We start from the raw sequence: 18906 nt of genomic DNA on the forward strand, positions 1-18906 counted from the left end.
CCTTCACTAGAGACAAAACACCATAAATGCATCTCTAGCTAGAATGGTGCCTGGCATGTAGTAGGTGCTCAGTAAACAGTTGTGGAAGGAAGGGAGGGGGAAGGAATATCCCTACGCATGATCCTTCCCTGTTTGATCCGTAGGATTCTAAGGGGTTGGAAGAGGGGCTTGACATCTCGGGTCTGGCATCCCTCTCAAGCCAGGGGTCCCTTTGGCGGCATCCTTCCTGTGCCTCTGTTGAACCATATGCATTGCAGAGAGCTCTCCATTATGGCATGCCTGGTGCTCTCCCGTTAGGAATGGCTTTCTTAGAGAGGGTCTGAAGTTCTCCATTCTGCCCCTGGAACTGCTGAGAACAAGATTCAAGATGGCCTTCTAAGTAACTGAGGGTGTCTCTCAGACCTCCAGTGGGTCAGCTGTTCTCCAAGCCAAGCCCCCAGTCTCTTTAAACATTCATCCTATGACATGGGTGCTTCTAAGTGCTTCCACATCATCTCTATCAGGGACCCTGAAAAATTTGAAGGATGTCCTTCAGAGGTACAATAATAAGGAAAATACCTACCATCAAAAGGATGTTGTGAGCGTTAAGTGGGATAATACACATAAAGGATTGAAGTACAAGGTAAGTCCTCAGTAAAGGTTAATCTTATGACACATGGCTGGGAGCTATCTTGGAAATCCCATACACTTTGGGCTGAGGGCAGGTCACTCCAAAGAGAATTTGCTCTCGTTTCTGCACGTGGGGAACCATCAACACAAGGCCACTCATAGATTCTTTCTTGACTTTGGTTTCCAGGCCAAACAGTGTCAATTCAAACCCCAAACCCAATGAGGGCAGGTAAGTAGATATGGATTCTCATGGGGGCCTCTCTTTCCCCCTTAGCAAGTGAGAGTTGAGACATAGGTTTCCTTGTCATCTCGTTTTGTTAATTCTTTCATTACACCTTGTCACTGACGGTATGGCCTCCAAGGATCCTGCATTTCGAAGGAGTCTCATTTCCAAGTCCCTACCTCGTGCAGGTCCACCGTTTTGTTCTGGTTTCTAAAGAGTGTGAACATCAAGCCTCCTTGTTTCCGAACTTGGCAAATGTCCCCAAAGGGCAGGCGCTGGAGTTCTCAGGTTTGCCGCTGTTTTTGGCTCCCGGGGATTTCTTTTACCTGACTGCATGCGTGGCTATGCGTTTAAGAGGAGATTTATCATGTATTACCTGGGATTTGTAGGTGTTTTGTGGCAATAGGCTTTTCAGATAATGGAGATTTCCATGTCGCTGGAGATAAAAAGATCGAGATAGATTTTATGTCTAACTCAAACCCACGCAGCCTGAACAGAGCCAGACCGCACCCCTACCTCTGTTACACCTGCTAACATGCAGGCTGACCTGTGGGTAAAAGCATGCTTCCCATTAGGCCTTCGGAGATACACAGAGACCACATCTTCGGAGATACCACAGAGAACCTACCAGCACCTTCATGGGCCTGTAGGTATGTGGACAACTTGGGCTGGGAAGTGCGGTTTGGTGACACCAGCCTCCCTTATTGTCACACTGAGGCCACCAATTGCCATCTGTCATTGTTCATCTCTAGATTCTGCTGCTGCTTCTTTTGTTTTTACAAAGAATTGTGGAACGAGGTGGACAATTTTTCTTGCTAAAATAAAGATGATTTAGCTCCTTGCCTTCCCCGGGGCTGTCATCCTAACAACCTCATTAAAGTGAAATGAGATTGGTTCCCAGTGACTGTTCACCAGCTCCCAGCAATTAGCTCTTTTTTTCCCACTAATCATTTAAAAAGTACACCATTCTGCAGGAAGAAATATTTGCAAATGATGCAACAGTCAAGGGCTTAATCTCCAAAATATACAAACAGCTCATACAACTCAACAACAAAAAGACAAACAACCCAATCGAAAAATGGGCAGAAGACCTTAACAGACATTTCTCCAAAGAAGACATACAGATAGCCAGCAGGCACAAGAAAAGATGCTGAACATCACTAATTATTAGAGGAATGCAAATCAAAACTACAATGAGGTACCACCCACACCAGTCAGAACGGCCATCATTAAAAAGTCTACAAATAACAAACGCTGGAGAGGGTGTGGAGAAAAGGGAGCCCTCCTACACTGTTGGTGGGAATGTAAGTTGGTGCAACCACTGCGGAAAACAGTACAGAGGTTCCTTAGAAAACTAAAAGTAGAATTACCATATGACCCAGACATCCCACTCCTGGGCATATATCCAGAAGAAACTATAATTCAGAAAGATAAAAGCACCCCTATGTTCATAGCAACACTATTCACAATAGCCAAGACATGGAAGCAACCTAAATGTCCATAGACAGATGAATGGATAAAGAAGATGTGGTACATATATATACAATGGAATACTACTCAGCCATAAAAAAGAACAAAATAATGCCATTTGCAGCAACACGGATGCAACTAGAGATTATCATACTAAGTGAAGTAAGTCAGACAGAGAAAGACAAATACCATATGGTATCACTTATATGTGGAATCTATAATATGGCACAAATGAATTATCTACAAAACAGGAACAGACTCACAGACATAGAGAACAGACCTGTGATTATCAAGGCAGGGGAGGGAGAGGGAAGGATTGGGAGTTTGGGGTGAGTAGATGCAAACTATTACATTTAGAATGGATAAACAACAAGGTCCTACTGTATAGCACAGGGAACAATATTCAATATCCTGGGATAAACCATAATGGAAGAGAATATGAAAAAGGAAGGTTTCTATGTGTATGACTGAGTCACTTTGCTGTATAGCAGAAATTAGCACAACATTGTAAATCAACTATACTTCAATAAAAAACTAAAACTGAAAAAATTTTTTAAAAATTACATCATTCTGGAATTTTGCTCAGAACTAGTCAGTCTTGCTAGTTTGTTTCTAGATTGCACCGTTTCTCCATTCTTGAAACCTGGATCACATCTTCCTGTCCTCAGTCTACCGCCCCCTTTCTTCCTCTCTTGATTTGTTAGGTGTTCTTGCATTTGATCTGTAACGAGGGCTCAAGCTCTTTCAATTTCCTGCTACGAACTGTCTAGTTCTGAAACTGTGAAGTTAATGTGACCAGAAACATTTATTTTTTTACCGTCTCTCTCTTATCTGGAATGACAATAATGCAATGCCTACGATGTGAGAAGTCTGGTAACAGAGCGTGTGGATCAGAGTTGAAGTTGCATCAGTAGGCCAGATTAAGGACTAAGCTATTAAAAAAAAAAAAAAGCCCCCCACGAGGAACGAGTAGGATTCAGGTTAAACCTCAGGACTGGAAAGGGAAGGGGGTGGAGACTAACAGTTACTATTTAACTCCTTTCTTTCCCAGGCCACATGCCAGACCCTTCCACAAATCCTACAGCCACCGGAAGCCTCAGACATTGCAGTGTGGCCTGACTAGGATGGTGGAGAGCGGCCTACAGCTAGTTTTGTAACCTGTGGAATTTAATTATTTGTTCATTGTACATTCATATATGAACCCATCAATCTTTTAAATATATTTTATTTTTATTTCTTGGTATATACAAAGTAACTGCCCCCTCTAGTTTGGTTTTCCAATCTGTAAGCCGAGGTGAAGGGGTGAGCTAAATAGTATCTTGGGGACCTTCTAACTCCAAGTTTTAACTCCAGCTACCGCAATGTGGAAAAACTAAGGTCGTACAGAGAGGGGGCCCAGATCAGCAAGGGGTCTGACTTCTGTCCTCAGCGGAGACAGGGCAAGCACTGGTGCTGATTTTCCACACTGTCATGTCTGTGTTGGGCTCGTGTGCACTTTTTCTTTTAAACTGGGAAGGTGATTTTAGGACGGCAGAGGTGAGCGGACAGGTCGCTTGGTCGTTGGTGTGTAAATCAGCAGCGCTGCCCTGGTCCTTCCCTACCCTCTCTTTCTGTGCTGTTCCTTAGCCTTCCAAGGAGCCCAGAAAATCATTACAAATGTACAGCAAGGTTCTAGCAAAGCAGAGAAGTTCTGTTAACAAAAATATTTCTTTTAATATTTTAGCTGGGAGTGCAGGCAGCTGTTAGAGGCTCTGAGGCTGAATTCCAAAAGTAAGGCAGAGCGACTGACAATCTGGGCACATTTTGACATGGAATTTCCCTTTACTGTTCACAGATGGCCATTGGCTCAGGGGCGGGGTGGTGACCGTGAAACAATGTGATGCATCGGAGGGTCCCCGTAAAGCAGCGTGGTCCCCCCAGGAACTCACGCCCAGGCTGTTCTTCCCTGCAAGGGACACGAGGGCTGCATGAGGACCATCCTCAGAGCTGGGCCAAGTTTGGAGGCACACCTTCTTCTGCGTGACCCCATAATGTCCATTACTATCCGCATCCCGTTCATCCACTCCCTGCCCACTGTGCCCAGAGAGCCGCCCAGCTGCCGCCAACCTGAACACCGCACTCAGCTTCTAAGAGTCACTCCTCTGCCCGTACTTCAAGCCCCTTCGAGACTTGGTCCCTGCCCTCCCTCTCCACCCCCTACTGCTTCTCCATCGTCCTCCCTTTGCTCCAGACACACTAAACCGCTTGTCATTCCCAAGATACGTCAGGAACACCTGCAGTGTCATCTTCCCAGAAGCATCCTCCCACAGGACTCACCGTCTGGTACGCCAGCCCAAGATGGGTCCCATCCTCGCTTCTGGACAGCCCCTCTCCCCCGCAGACTGGGACTTCCCCTGCCACACGGCCCCCTGTATTCCAGGCACTTGCTCGTCTCTCCCTCCCCACCTGGGTTTGAGCAGCTTGAGGGCAGGGAGCTGCAATCCTGAGCTCCTAGGTGTCCCTGGCATGTTGCATGAGCCTGGCCTATAGCAGAGGTCCAACGAATCTCTCTCAAGTGGAGGAATGAATAAAAACTGAAAATAGCTAAAAGTCACCCAGACCAAGGCTTATACACCAGGAGATCACCAAAGTGGGATGAAGTATCAACGGGAGGAAGTTCCCACATCTGCTCATAAAAGGAATCGGGGCAGTTTCTGGAAGCTTCTGAGCAAGGGCATCACCCTTGGAGCAAGTGTGTCCTTTCACTATGCGACTGTAGGGGGGACCCTCCTTTGGCTGCCGTGTGTGGTGCGTTGGGGGCCCGTCTCCCCACGCAGGGTGGGTCCCCCAGGAAGCTCGTCCTGAGACAGAGAATGAGTTCAGGCAGGTTAGCGAGGGCAGTGCTCTGGGATCACCGTCTGTGGGAGGAGAGAGGGCCGCCCTGCTGGCCAGACGATGCCTAACAGTGGGCGTGGGGGATCTCAGCTACTCCCAGGGTTGCTCTGCAGGCCTTCCAAGTTCCCTAAGTTGGAGCAGGGGGCCAGGCCTTTACGCCCCCATGATGACCATCATGGGATGCAGGCTGCCCCCACCCCCAAGGAGGGGCATGTTATGGGTTCAGCTGTGTCCCTCCAAAAAGATGTGTTGAATTCCTAAGGCCCCGGCACCTCTGAATATGCAAGAATCTGCTACAACAAAATAGGGCTCACAGGGATCTCATGACTGTGGGGCAGCGTAGGTAAGAGACGTGCTGTCAGAAATGAAATCCAAAGTAGGCTGCGTGCTTTTCATTCATTTATTCACACAGTTCCGTCATTTTACAAATATTTATTGAGCACCTGCTATTTGCTGTATTAGCGGCACACCAGGGGCCCACAAAGGAGCTGTCATGAGCCCCTCAGCCAGTCGCTAAATGGCTTTTCTGGGGTTCCCAGCCAGTCAGGGCAGGGCGAGGACCAGAACTGGGGTCTCCCGGCTCCTGCCTTTCTATGCTTCTAGGGATGAACCTGCTTTCTTTCCCCATGGGATCTAGACTAGCAGCTTCATTCCCCACGTGCCTGCCGTGGCCCTGGCCACACGCACTAGGTGTAATGTGATGGCATAATGATAGAAATGGATAACACCCCGAGCTTCCTTAACCCCCCTGCTCTAATCATACACAACCCCAGAACACACTGTAATAATTTGTCATCCATTTTTCAAGGTAGAAGGCACTAACTCTTCATTAGAAGCCAAGGCTAGAGATGAGTAAATACATATGCATGCCAGTCGGAATGCTATAATTAGAACTACCATTTGACTAAAGACAAATGGAGATGCTGTAATTCCAGGCCTCTGCTTGAATGTTGAGTTGCTGCTGGGGAATAGCCCATGTGTGTTAACACTTTAAGTTCCGAGCAGGCTGTAGCACAGTAAAAAGGCAGCTTCTTGTAAGTGGGGCTGGGATGTACCCTACATGGAACTAGGTATTTCGCTTCTGTGTTTATTTCCCAAAGCCAGGTTAACGTGATGATTAGTATTTTTCAGACATTTCTGACAGATATTTTGAACGATAATTTTGCATAAAAGTGTCTAACACTATTTGTATAACAGGTTGGCATCTTTCATTGGCAACAATGAGTTGGATGAGAACGGGGTGGACATACAAAATCTATTCATTGAATATTTTTTCTCAAGTACCCACTCTATGCCAGACACTGTTCTAGGCAGTGATGAACACAGATGACTTGGACCTAGAGATTGTCATACTGAGTGAAGTAAGTCAGACAGAGAAAGACAAATAACCTACGATATCACTTATATGTAGAATCTGAAAAAATGGTACAAATGAACCTATTTACAAAACAGAAATTTAGTCACAGATGTAGAAAACAAACTTATGGTTACCAAGGGGGAAAGTGGGGGGAGGGATAAATTGGGAGGTTGGGATTGACATACACATGCTACTATATATGAAATAGGTAACTAATAAGAACCTACTGCACAGCTCAGGGAACTCTACTCAGTACTCTGTAATGACCTGTATCGGAAAAGAATCTAAAAAAGAGTGGCTATATGTATATGTATAACTGATTCACTTTGCTGTACAGCAGAAACTAACAAAACATGGTAAATCAACTAAACTCCAATAAAAATTGATTTAAAAAAACCACAAACGACTTGCTTTCGTGGAGCTTACTTTTCAGTGAATGGAGACATACAAGAAAACAATAAACAAGTGTGTAGCTAAGTACATAATACATATAAAATGTTGCCTTGTGATAAGTGCTACAAAGAAATATAGGTCAGGAGCAGGGGATAGAGAGCAAAGGTGGGTGCTGTCTTAGGTAGGGTGACTGGGGAAGATTCGGATGAAGCGACATTGCAGCGGAGACCTGAATGAAATGAGGGAGCGATGGGGATACACGGAGAAAGAGTGTTCAAGCAGAGGAAACAGCCAGTGCAAAGGCCCTGAGGCAGCTGAGGCAGGAGTCTGCCCGGTGTGTCCCAGGACCAGCAAGAAGGCCAGGGTGCCTGGAGAAGAGTGAACCAGGGGAGGAGGTCAGGAAATAAGGTCAGAGAGGAAGCAGGGGACAGATGAGTAGCCTGAGGGCCACAGGGAGGACGTGGATTTTACTGTGAACACGATGGGAGACATGAAGGGTTTTGGGCAAAGGAGTGATGTGATTCAACTTCAGTTTGAAAAGAATCCTTCTGGCTTTGTGTGAAGAATGGATCGAGGCCGGGAGGCAGGTAAGGAGACAGCCGCCAAGGGAGGCTGCTGCACCTCTTCATTTTTCTTTTTTTTTTTTTTTGCGGTACCCGGGCCTCTCACTGTTGTGGCCTCTCCCGTTGCAGAGCACAGGCTCCGGACGCGCAGGCTCAGCGGCCATGGCTCACGGGCCCAGCCGCTCCGCGGCACGTGGGATCTTCCCGGACCAGGGCACGAACCCGCGTCCCCTGCATCGGCAGGCGGACCCTCAACCACTGCGCCACCAGGGAAACCCTGCACCTCTTCTTGTTGGGGTGCTTCAGCACGTAGTTCATGAGCAGGTCAGGAGCCAGGCTGTCGGCCCCAGTCATGGCTGTTTGGTCCTGGACAAGCTGCTGAACCTCTCTGTGCCCCATTTACTCACCTGTAAAATGGGGATAGTACTGTCACCTTCCTCGGTGGTTCTCAAAGTGTGGCCCTCAGGCCAGCCACATCATCTTCACCCAGGAAATTACCGGAAGTGCAAATTATCAAGCCCCACCCTAGACCTGCTGTTTCAGACACCCGGGGGGTGGGATTGCCGAATAAATTACAGGGCATCCAGGTAGACTTGAATTTTAGATAGACGATGGATATTACCCATGCAATGTTTGGGGCATACTTACCTACGTCAGGGGGGACCCAGCATCAGTGTTTGAAGAGGTCCTCAGGTGATTCTGATGGACCCTGACACTGAACATCGATGCTCCTCACAGTGGTTCTGGAGGTTTCTGGAAGCTTAGCACAGTGCCTGGCACCGGGCTGGCGTGCGGTAGCTGTCACTATCAGCCCCGAGCACTGGCTGATGCCAGGGACTTTGGAGCCTCGAGCTGGAGTGACTTGGCTGAGGGCACGGCAGGTGGGATCTCTTCCCTAGGAGGACTCTTCCGTGGCTCGGGTGCTGGAACGCGTGGAGACGTGCCAAGTGCCCTCAGCCGGTTGCCTGAAACCGTTCTTCTCCCTCCCTCTGTCGGGCTGATGATGGGATCTGAAGGGGGTGCACACCCACCCCCTAGGCTCAGGGGTTTGGAGCTGTGTGGGTTCTCCTTAGTTTGCAATGACAATTTCTCTAATTCAGTGACCAAAAGGTACACAGTCTAAAAGTCAGCTTGCTAATGACACCGCTGGTGAGAATAGCTTTCTCTCTCTAGATTGTTTTGGTCAGCTCTGCCCAGCTCTTAGACTGAGGAGTCAGTGCGGGGCGCCTGAAACAATTACCCTCGTAAATGTTAACTTAAGTGGGTCAGAAAATAGGGGTGGCGTTTGTTCCCGAAGGCAGTGAAGAATACGCACTTCTCGGTCTCACTGGAAATGACAGACACGTACATCCTGATTAGGTTCTGGGAGAAGATGTGTCCAGTATGCGATTGATAAATTCCAATTAGGTGGGTTTGGAAAGAAAGATTTCGGTTACGAGGGGTAATCACCTGTTAGCGGAATCGAATTTTCTTTTCTCCTGGCTCCTCAGTGGCTAAGTGCACCATTAGACCCGGTAAGTGCCGCTATTTGTTCGCGGACTTGCAGCCATCTGAAAATCTGGTGTCATAGCGGCCTGCACAGAGGGTTTGTATGGGGAGGTATTAAGATAGTAATGAGTGCGAAAGCCCCTCCCTGAGCCTGGCACTTAACTAGTACTTAATAAGCATTGTCTTCACAAATCATTAATCCGGACAGCCGTTCATTTGAGAATTGCTTTTCTCTGTAGTGGAAAGAATGGATGCTAGGTTATTGCCTGTGAAGACCTTGTGTTGCCCAGAAGCATTGCTTGTGGTAATACAACACTATGCAGTGGAATAAATGGGAAATTAAGGCTTTCTTTTAAATCGCAGGAATATATATGTTTAAGCTTCTCAAACTTTAATGTCCATAGGAATCAGCAGATCTCGGTGGGGCTTGAGATTCTGCATTTCTAACAAGGTCCAGATGATGCCGGGGCTTCTAGTCTGGACCCACACTTCGAGATGGGGAGATGTCCGGCTACCAGCATCACAAGGGCATGACTGGTGTTAGTACAGCGGTGCGCTCTGGAGGGCGAGGCCTGTCTGAAACGCCGTATGCTCTGGGGTGATGGGGGTGATGGATATGAAGTGACGGGATGAACAAGCCTGATGTCTGGTACTCAGTGTGCGATTAATAATTGTTCATTACTTTACATGACTAAACCAGGAGGAAACGGGTATACCTTAAACCCTATAATAAAAATTGAGTTTTATCCAACAGAAAGATCATAGTTGACTCTGATTTATAACCCAACCTCTTCCACGGTAGGATTCCCTTTAAGTAGTCAGCTCTTCTAAACACATTTCAAGCAGGATGCACTGATTGATTTTTCAGATTTTAGGAATCCACTCATTGCTTACGTGTGCGTGCACCTTCGTGGGCTCGGGAGCGTGTCCTGGTGTTTCCCCCGGGCGTGGGCTCATAGCTCTGCCGACGCGGGTGCTGCTTGTGTCAGGACAACTTGTTCTCTCTCATTTCCCAGGCCCCACGGGTACCTGTCTTCTTGGGCCCCTCCCGTGTTCTGATCCTTTCTCGCAGGGACACTGCTTTGAGGGAATTGCCTGCAGTTTGATGCGCAGCGCTTTCCTGTTCTCTCCTCCTTGGCTCCCCTTTACCAGGACAGCTCTCCCCAGCCTGTGTGAGCAGGCGTGGGGCTGAGGGAGGCAGAAACGGCTGCCTTTTAAAAAAAAATTTAGCTATAATGTACATACCGTAACATTCACACATTCACCCGTTTCAAGTATACAGTTCAGTGGTTTTAAGGATATTGATCAAGTTGGGCAACCATCACCACTGTCTACTTTCAGGACATTTTCTTCGCCTCCAAAAGAACCCTGTCCTTATTAGCAGTCATTCCCCATCTTCCCTCCCCCCAGCGCCCAGCACCCCCTAGTCTTTCTGTCTGTATGCATTGCCTAGTTTGATCATTTCTTATAACTGGAATTCATACAATATGTGGCTTTTTGTTTCTGGCTTCTCTCCCTTAGCAAAATGTTTACAAGCTCATCCAAGTTGCAGCCTATGTCAATACTTCATTATTTTTTAAAAAATAAATAAATTTATTTATTTATTTTTGGCTGCGTTGCGTCTTCGTTGCCGCGCGCGGGCTTTCTCTAGCTGCAGCGAGCAGGGGCTACTCTTCATTGCAGTGCGTGGGCTTCTCATTGCGGTGGCTTCTCTTGTTGTGGAGCACGGGTTCTAGGCACACGGGCTTCAGTAGTTGTGGCTCGCGGGCTCTAGAGCGCAGGCTCAGTAGTTGTGGTGCACGGGCTTAGTTGCTCTGTGGCATGTGGGATCTTCCTGGACTGGGGCTGGAACCTGTGTCCCCTGCACCGGCAGGTGGATTCTTAACCACTGCACCACCAGGGAAGTCCCCAGTACGTCACTGCTTTTTATGGATGAAAACTCCCCACTATATGGCTCTACACCCATGCTCGTAGCAGCGTTATTCACAATAGCTAAAACACGGACGCAATCCAAGTATCCACTGACAGATGAACAGATAAACAAAATACGGTCTATACATACAGTGGGATATTATTCAGCCATAAAAGTGAAGGAAATTCTGCCGTATGCTACAACATGGATGGACCTTGAGGACGTGATGCTACATGAAACGTCAGTCACAAAAAGACAAACAACAAATGATTTCATTTATCTGAGGTACTTAAGGTAGTCAAATCATAGCGACAGAAAGTAGAATGGTGGTTGCCAGGGACCACAGGATGAGGGATGGAGAGTTACTGTTAAATAGAGACAGAGTTTCAGTTTTACAAGACAAAAATCTGGAGACGGATGGTGGCGCTGGTTGCACAACATCATGAATGTACTCAGTACTGCTGAGCTGTACACTTAAAAATGGCCAAGATGGTAACATTTGTGTTAGGTGTATGTTACCACAATAAAAAAATTTTGAAAAACAATTGAGGGGGGAAGTTGGCAGAGTTTCCAGGAGTCAAACAAGGAAAAGACATGGTAATGTTGAACTTGTTGGAATTTGCAGTATTACTTTTTTGGCCAAAGTATAGACAACGGATGTTTGAAGGAAGAAAGACAGGGAGGAATGGTGACATCTTGTTTGCTGCATAATTTCTGTTATGAAAACTAAAATGAATCTGCAGAGCTTATCTGTTACAAGTGCAATTTTGCAATCTTTTTCTAAGGGAGAGATTCACGCTGTAGTTATACTGGGTGGAATGTGCTTTAAAATTCATTATTATTAATCCTTTGGAATTCATTCTTGCTCCCCTCAAAAGCCAGCATCCTGTTTGCTCTGGCACACCCAGTGCTTTTGTTTTTGTTTTTGTTTTTGCGGTACGCGGGCCTCTCACTGTTGTGGCCTCTCCCGTTGCGGAGCACAGGCTCCGGACACGCAGGCTCAGCGGCCATGGCTACACTACCATTTGGTAGTGTGTATATGTCCATGTACACACTACCACTCTCTCACTTTGTCCCAGCTTACCCTTCTCCCTCCCCTTGTCCTCAAGTCCATTCTCTAGTAGGTCTGCGTCTTTATTCCCGTCTTGCCCCTAGGTTCTTCATGACCATTTTTTTTTTTTTTAGATTCCTTATATATGTGTTAGGATATGGTATTTGTTTTTCTCTTTCTGACTTACTTCACTCTGTATGACAGACTCTACGTCCATCCACCTCACTACAAATAACTCAATTTCGTTTCTTTTTATGGCTGAGTAATGTTCCATTGTATATATGTGCCACATCTTCCTTATCCATTCATCTGTCGATGGACAGTTAGGTTGCTTCCATGTCCCGGCTATTGTAAATAGAGCTGCAATGAACATTGTGGTACATGACTCTTTTTGAATTATGGTTTTCTCAGGGTATATGCCCAGTAGTGGGAGGCAATCATTCTTTAACTACTTAATTCTTCATTCTTATTCCTTTTGACCCAGGAAAGGAACAAACAGGTTAAGCAAGGCATTGCATACATGTAGTAGAGCAGATGTCAGGAGTTAGGTTAAATGTTACCTAGTGATTTCATTTTTATAATTAAGGTTTAAGGGCAACAGAAGAAGGTAAGCAGGAAAGGGGCAAAAGAGCTGCTTACGGCCCTTTTGGGTTGAGTCTAGCGCAGAGAGGGTACTTCCCAGACTCATTTGTAGATGGGGTGGCTGTGGACGGAGTTATGGCGGTGTCTAGGTGGTATGTAGTGGGAGTCTTGGGGTGGGACTTCAGGTAAAGCTTCAGGTGAAGAGGGGGTTGACTCTGCTGGCTGACACCATTTGTGACCCATGTCCCCCTTTTCCTACCTGCAAAATACTGACAAGATGCTTGAGTGACAGCAGCCACCCCTCCTGGGACTCCTTGAGGATAGTTGAATGATGATAAGCCCCTAAGAGAGGGCTCTAGGGAATTGATAACCTCGGGGCACTCACTGTGCCGGCCTTGGGCTGCCCCCCACTGGACTTTTCATGAGAGGAAAAGAAAACAGTATTTTGCTTGAGCCACTGTTATCTGGGCTTTTCTGAGAGTGAAGAGAACCAGTGATCTGAGAACTCCTTCTATCTCTTGGGCTCGCAAATCCCAGGGGAGTCAAGTGGGAAGGCCAGAGGGTAGTTGGCTCTGATACCAGAGTCGGGTGTTATCACATCCTGCATCATAAGTATGGGAGGGACCTCGGAAAGGACAGAACAGAAGCAGATGTTTCCAATGTGCGTGGATGCTTACTAAACAGCTGTATTGTCTATTCCTCCTTCCAACTGATATGTGATTTGACGAAGATAATCTCTCTTTGTCACCTGGCCACATGCCCTACTAGGCCAGTTACTCTGCTGCCACCTCCTTACAGCAATGGGTTAGGAATGGGCCCATTGTGAACCTCTTCCCAATGAAGGATGGGAGAGGTTGCCTCCCACGGGCCTCAGTGGAAGTCTTACTCATCAAAAGAAATGTATAGAAAGACGTACTCTTCTTGCCCTGTTCCACGGGACATGATGGTGTGTCCTTGAGGTACCAGCACTGCATCAGCTATCTTGTCACTTTGAAGGGAGCCGAGCCAATGTGGTGAGTGAGCTGCACACAGCAGAGAGCAGAGCAGGAGCTGGGGAGAAGCCGTGTTAGCCAGCACTGGAGCGGTCCTATCCTGTATTTTTCATTATGTTAGGTCATAAATCTCCCTTACTGCTTAAGCCAGTGGAGTCAGGGTTTTCTATTACTTGTAGTCAAAAATTCCCTGATGAGTGGTTTTTTTTTTATTGAGGTATAGTTGATTTACAGTATTATATTAGTTTCAGGTGTACAACATAGTGATTCAATATTTTTACAGATTATACTTCTTTTTTTTTTTTGCGGTACGTGGGCCTCTCACCGTTGTGGCCTCTCCCGCTGCGGAGCACAGGCTCCGGACGCGCAGGCTCAGTGGCCATGGCTCACGGGCCCAGCCGCTCCGCGGCATGTGGGATCTTCCCGGACCAGGGCACGAACCCGTGTCCCCTGCATCGGCAGGCAGACTCTCAACCACTGCGCCACCAGGGAAGCCCCCTATACTTCTTTTAAATTTATAATATTACAAAACAATAGCTATATTTCACTGTGCTGTATAATATATCCTGTTGCTTATCTATTTTACACATAGTGGTTTGAATCGCTTAATCCCATACCCCTAAACTGCCCCTCCCTCCTTTCCTCTCCCCACTGGTAACCACTAGTGTGTTCTCTAGATCTGTGAGTCTGTTTCTGTTTTGTTATATACATTCATTTGTTTTCTTTTTTAGAGTCCACATATAAGTGATAACATAGAGTATTTGTCTTTGTCTGACTTGTTTCACTAAGCGTAATGCTCTCTAAATCCATCCACGTTGCTGCAAATGGCAGAATTTCATTTTTTTTTATGGCTAATAGTCCATTGTGTGTATGTATATATATATATATACACGTATATCACATCTTCTATATTCGTTCATCTGTTGATGGGCACTTAGATTGCTTCCATCCCTTGGCTATTGTAAATAACGCTACAGTGAACATCGGGATGCACTGATATGTGTTTTAAAAGAGGGTGTGAGAGCTTCCCTGGTGGCGCAGTGGTTGAGAATCTACCTGCCGTAGCAGGGGACACGGGTTCGTGCCCCGGTCTGGGAAGATCCCACATGCCGCGGAGCGGCTGGGCCCGTGAGCCATGGCCGCTGAGCCTGCGCGTCCGGAGCCTGTGCTCCGCAACGGGAGAGGCCGCAACAGTGAGAGGCCTGTGTACCGCAAAACAAATAAAAATTAAAACAATAAAAAAGGGTATGATAATAACTGCCATAGACATGTGAAATAAACTTATGTCAAAGATTTTACTTAATTCATTTATTAATGGGGGAATCAGCAAGACGTTACAATCGTTCAAAGGAAAATTCAGAGACAAACACAAACAAGTAATGCTAAAATAGAATTTATAGGTAGATTCAAACTTGCCTTTTTACAGGAAAGGGAGGGGGGAAAGCCATTGTCCTCTAGATAGAGTTAATTTGCATATCTATGGACGAGAAACCTTTGCACTGCTAGTGTTAGTTATACTTCACAGAACTGTAAAACAGCTTAAATGAAATGAATAGAAAGTTCTTGTCAAACTAAATGTATGAGAAAATCCACAGAACGAGAAAATCCAGGATAGACAATGCTTACTTTTCCCTTGAAGACACCCAGTAATCATTTTGGTCTGTTTCAAAGTTTTTCACACATGAGTCATACCTGTCAAATCTAAAAGATGCATTGCCCGTGTTCCCCAATCCTTTTTCTTCGTCTGAATGCCCTGATGATTTTAGTTACTTCTCAGGCTGTTTTATGATTTATCTTTTTGTGGCTCTTGGCCTCCAGGAAAGCACTACTACTGTCAGTTCCTCATTTAAGCACAGCTGCATGCCAGTGTCTGAGCTTTACATGCAGTGTCTGTGAATAAGTCATGATGGACGGTCCTTCCTTCCTCCTCAACGGAGAAGATGTTTATGGATTAAAGATGGATTGCTACTTGGCTTCTGTGTTCTGTGTTGGATGCATTTTTGACCATAGATCAATCATTTCTGTTTCTAATATTTTCAAGTAGTCACGCAGGCCAATGATTTCCAAATTCTTGCTTGATGTGATACTGAATCATAGATTTAGTTGGACAAGAACTTTCTACCTTATGTCCACACTGCCTCTAATAAAAGTTATGAACAACATCTATCTTTAAAGTGGCTTAAGGTCAGTTTTGCCTCTTTGCAAACATTCCTAATGGTGATGCAGGCCCCGCACAGACCCCCCAAGCGCAGCGATCAGCGGCAGAGAGACTGAATAATCCTGCCACAGCTCCCAGATGGCAATGATTTCCTCTTGGCCTTGACTCCATTGTCCAGACAGACCCAGCTGTTACTCTCCTCCACTGACAGATAAAGTATTTATTCTTCCCCAGTCAGGTTTTTAATTCAACAAAGATTTAGGGAGCACCTCCTATGTGACAGGCCAAGTCCCAGGTGTTTATTCACCATGGTGAGTGAGAGAATCATGGTTCCTGTCTTTGTGAAACCTACATTTTATTATAAAAAGAGCAGAAGCTGGGCAGATGATTCAAAGGAGCCTGTCAGGAAGCAGTTCAGGTACAGGAAAGAGGGTTAGGACGGGCTTGTGCCTGGGAGACACAGCGGGATTGGAGAGAAAGGGAAGGATGAGGGTATTTAGGAAGTAGAATTGGTAGAATTTTTTATAGCCTTTTTCTAGGAAACTCCATAGTTTACCTTTAGAAAAGATGCTGACATCATGTATTTGTTGGTCTGTAAAGGATTATATGGGCATGGAGGAAAATATGAATGTGTACATGCTAAATTCTTAATTTGGGCTTTGTGGGTATAATATTAGCCTGGGTTCTCAAATCTGTATGAGTCTGGGTTTTCCGGAGAAACAGACCAATAGGATACAGTTGTGGGGGGAGAGGGGAGCCAAAAGCCAAAAAGAGGCAGTGAAACAACAGTGTGGTTCATAGATTGATATGTTCCCACTTAAGCATTTTTGTAAAACTTTGATGTGTATATATGCAAGAGAGAAAGTTAAAAAATAGGTTTAAAAGGACTTTGGGACCTCTTGTCTCATCTCGTGACTAGTTTATGTCATTGCTTAGACAAATGGGCGATGGCTTGATAAAGACTGGAAATGGCTAACTGGATATCTAGGATGAGTATTTGATTCCCTACTGGTAGGAGTTCAAGAGTACTTAGTCTTCCTGTGTCTGCTCACTTATACCTTTTTTTTTTTTTTTTTTTGCAGTACGCGGGCCTCTCACTGTTGTGCCCTCTCCCATTGCGGAGCACAGGCTCCGGACGCACAGGCCCAGCGGCCATGGCTCACGGGCCCATCCACTCCGCGGCATGTGGGATCTTCCTGGACCGGGCCACGAACCCATGTCTCCTGCATCAGCAGGCAGACTCTCAACCACTGTGCCACCAGGGAAACCCTGCTCATACCTGTTTTATTCCTGATAAGAACCACATGTTTGTGTCCCTCCCTGCACCCCCATTCCCATTAGAATGGAGGTGGGACCTGCCAATTACTCCTTGGACAAGTAGCACTGGGACTTAAATTAGACTAAAGTGTAAATGACTACTATCAAATCTGTGTATGATTTTGGGTGGAGGAGTGGAAAGAGCACCAGGAATGAAAGGCTTAGAAGAGAGTCTGTCATTCAGTGGTTGAAGGGTCAAGAAGAGGGGTTATAGAGAAACTCCTGGCTTTGCCAGCTTTGCTAAGGGAGGTAGCTGCGTGCCATAAGGAAAACAAGTACCGATGTGGGTTCAAGTCTCACTACGTCACTTATTTGCTGAGTAACCTTGGGCAGGTGACTTAACCTCTCTGGGGATAAAGGTGCCTACCTCACATGGCCATTTAGAGTTAAATGTGATAACACAGAGGAGGTGTTGGTTGGTGTCATGCAGGACTTTTTTGTGTTCCTCCTGCTCAGGCGCTCTGAGAGTCGATGGCAGCTTCCTCTTTCTCATTATAGATGAACCCACAGTCAGACGGGTTCACTGGCAGATCTGATCACTTGCTGGCCGCACTTTCCTCAGCCTGCAGGAGCCTGATGGGGACCTGTCTGGTGCTGTTTCTGCCTCAAACACCCCAAGCAGCTGGGAGAGGGCGAGCAGAGCTGAGTATCAGAGTGTGTGTGTGTGTGTGTGTGTGTGTGTGTGTGTGTGTGTGTGTGTGTGAGAGAGAGAGAGAGAGAGAGAGAGGGTGCTTGTGAAGCCCTCACCACAGTGCTTAGCCCTGGTAGGTGCTCAGTGAGTGGTAATCGATCATCGTAACGGTGATGATGTGGAAGGGGTCTGGGAGGGGGAGTGAATTTGGATCATCCCTTTGACCACCACCTGTCTGGAGAGGTGCTCAGCAGGCTTTCCTCTACAGGCAGGTCCTCTGCAGAGCTTCGGGACCCTGCGTAATCAGCCCACCTTTCTCAGCGACCATGCCCCCAGCAGCGCCTCTGGTCTGGCCCCGGGTCCCCTCCCAGTCCCAGGGCCGGGCCACGGTTCTCCTTGCCTGGTCCCTGTTCCACGGGTCTGGACCGACCTTCCGGCTCCCAGCACTCTGTGCTGTCCTTCCCAGCCCCCGCCAGCACCACTGCCTCCCCTCGTCCGGCATCGCCTATGCTCTTTCCTCCCTCGCAGCTCTATCCTGCCTTCCACGCGTCGCAGGAGATGCTCTGCTCCAGATGAGGATGACCACGAGCTTGCAAACAGGAGGCAGGGAAACAACTCTGCTTCTGAACGGTGGCTCCGTGTCGTTATGATGAAGGACCAACAGTTTAGGGCTTCCCTGGTGGCGCAGTGGTTGAGAGTCCGCCTGCCGATGCAGGGGACGCGGGTTCGTGCCCCGGTCCGGGAAGATCCCACATGCCGCGGAGCGGCTGGGCCCGTGAGCCGTGGCCGCTGAGCCTGCGCGTCCGGAGCCTGTGCTCCGCAACGGGAGAGGACACAACAGTGAGAGGCCCGCGTACCGGAAAAAAAAAAAAAAAAAAAAAAAAGGACCAACAGTTTAGTGTTGACCTCACCTTCTACTGTGTCCCTGTGGTTGGAGTTGACGGTGGCAGCGACGTGGTTTCATCTGATTTCGAGGAAGAGGAGGGGCGAGGGCGGTCAGCTCCGTGAGCTGCTGCCGCCTCGCTGCAGCTCTGCTTGCCCGCTGCGGTTTGTTGACTATTTTCAATATTTATTGCCTAATGAAATGACAAAGTGCATTGGATGCAGCTGTCTTGTCAAGGAGGAAGCAAAGTAATTAAGCGTTAAAATTACATTGCTTCAATCCCCCAGGCTGGGCTCGCTCCTTGTAAATTGAATGACTGTGAAAGATCCCAGAGCCGCCTGATAAACGGCCCATCGCATCCTACAGGAAGGGGACTCCACGGTCACCAAGACCTTCTGGGCTT

Source organism: Stenella coeruleoalba (genome assembly GCF_951394435.1).
Source record: "Stenella coeruleoalba genome assembly, chromosome: 13".
Classification (NCBI taxonomy): Eukaryota; Metazoa; Chordata; class Mammalia; order Artiodactyla; family Delphinidae; genus Stenella; species Stenella coeruleoalba.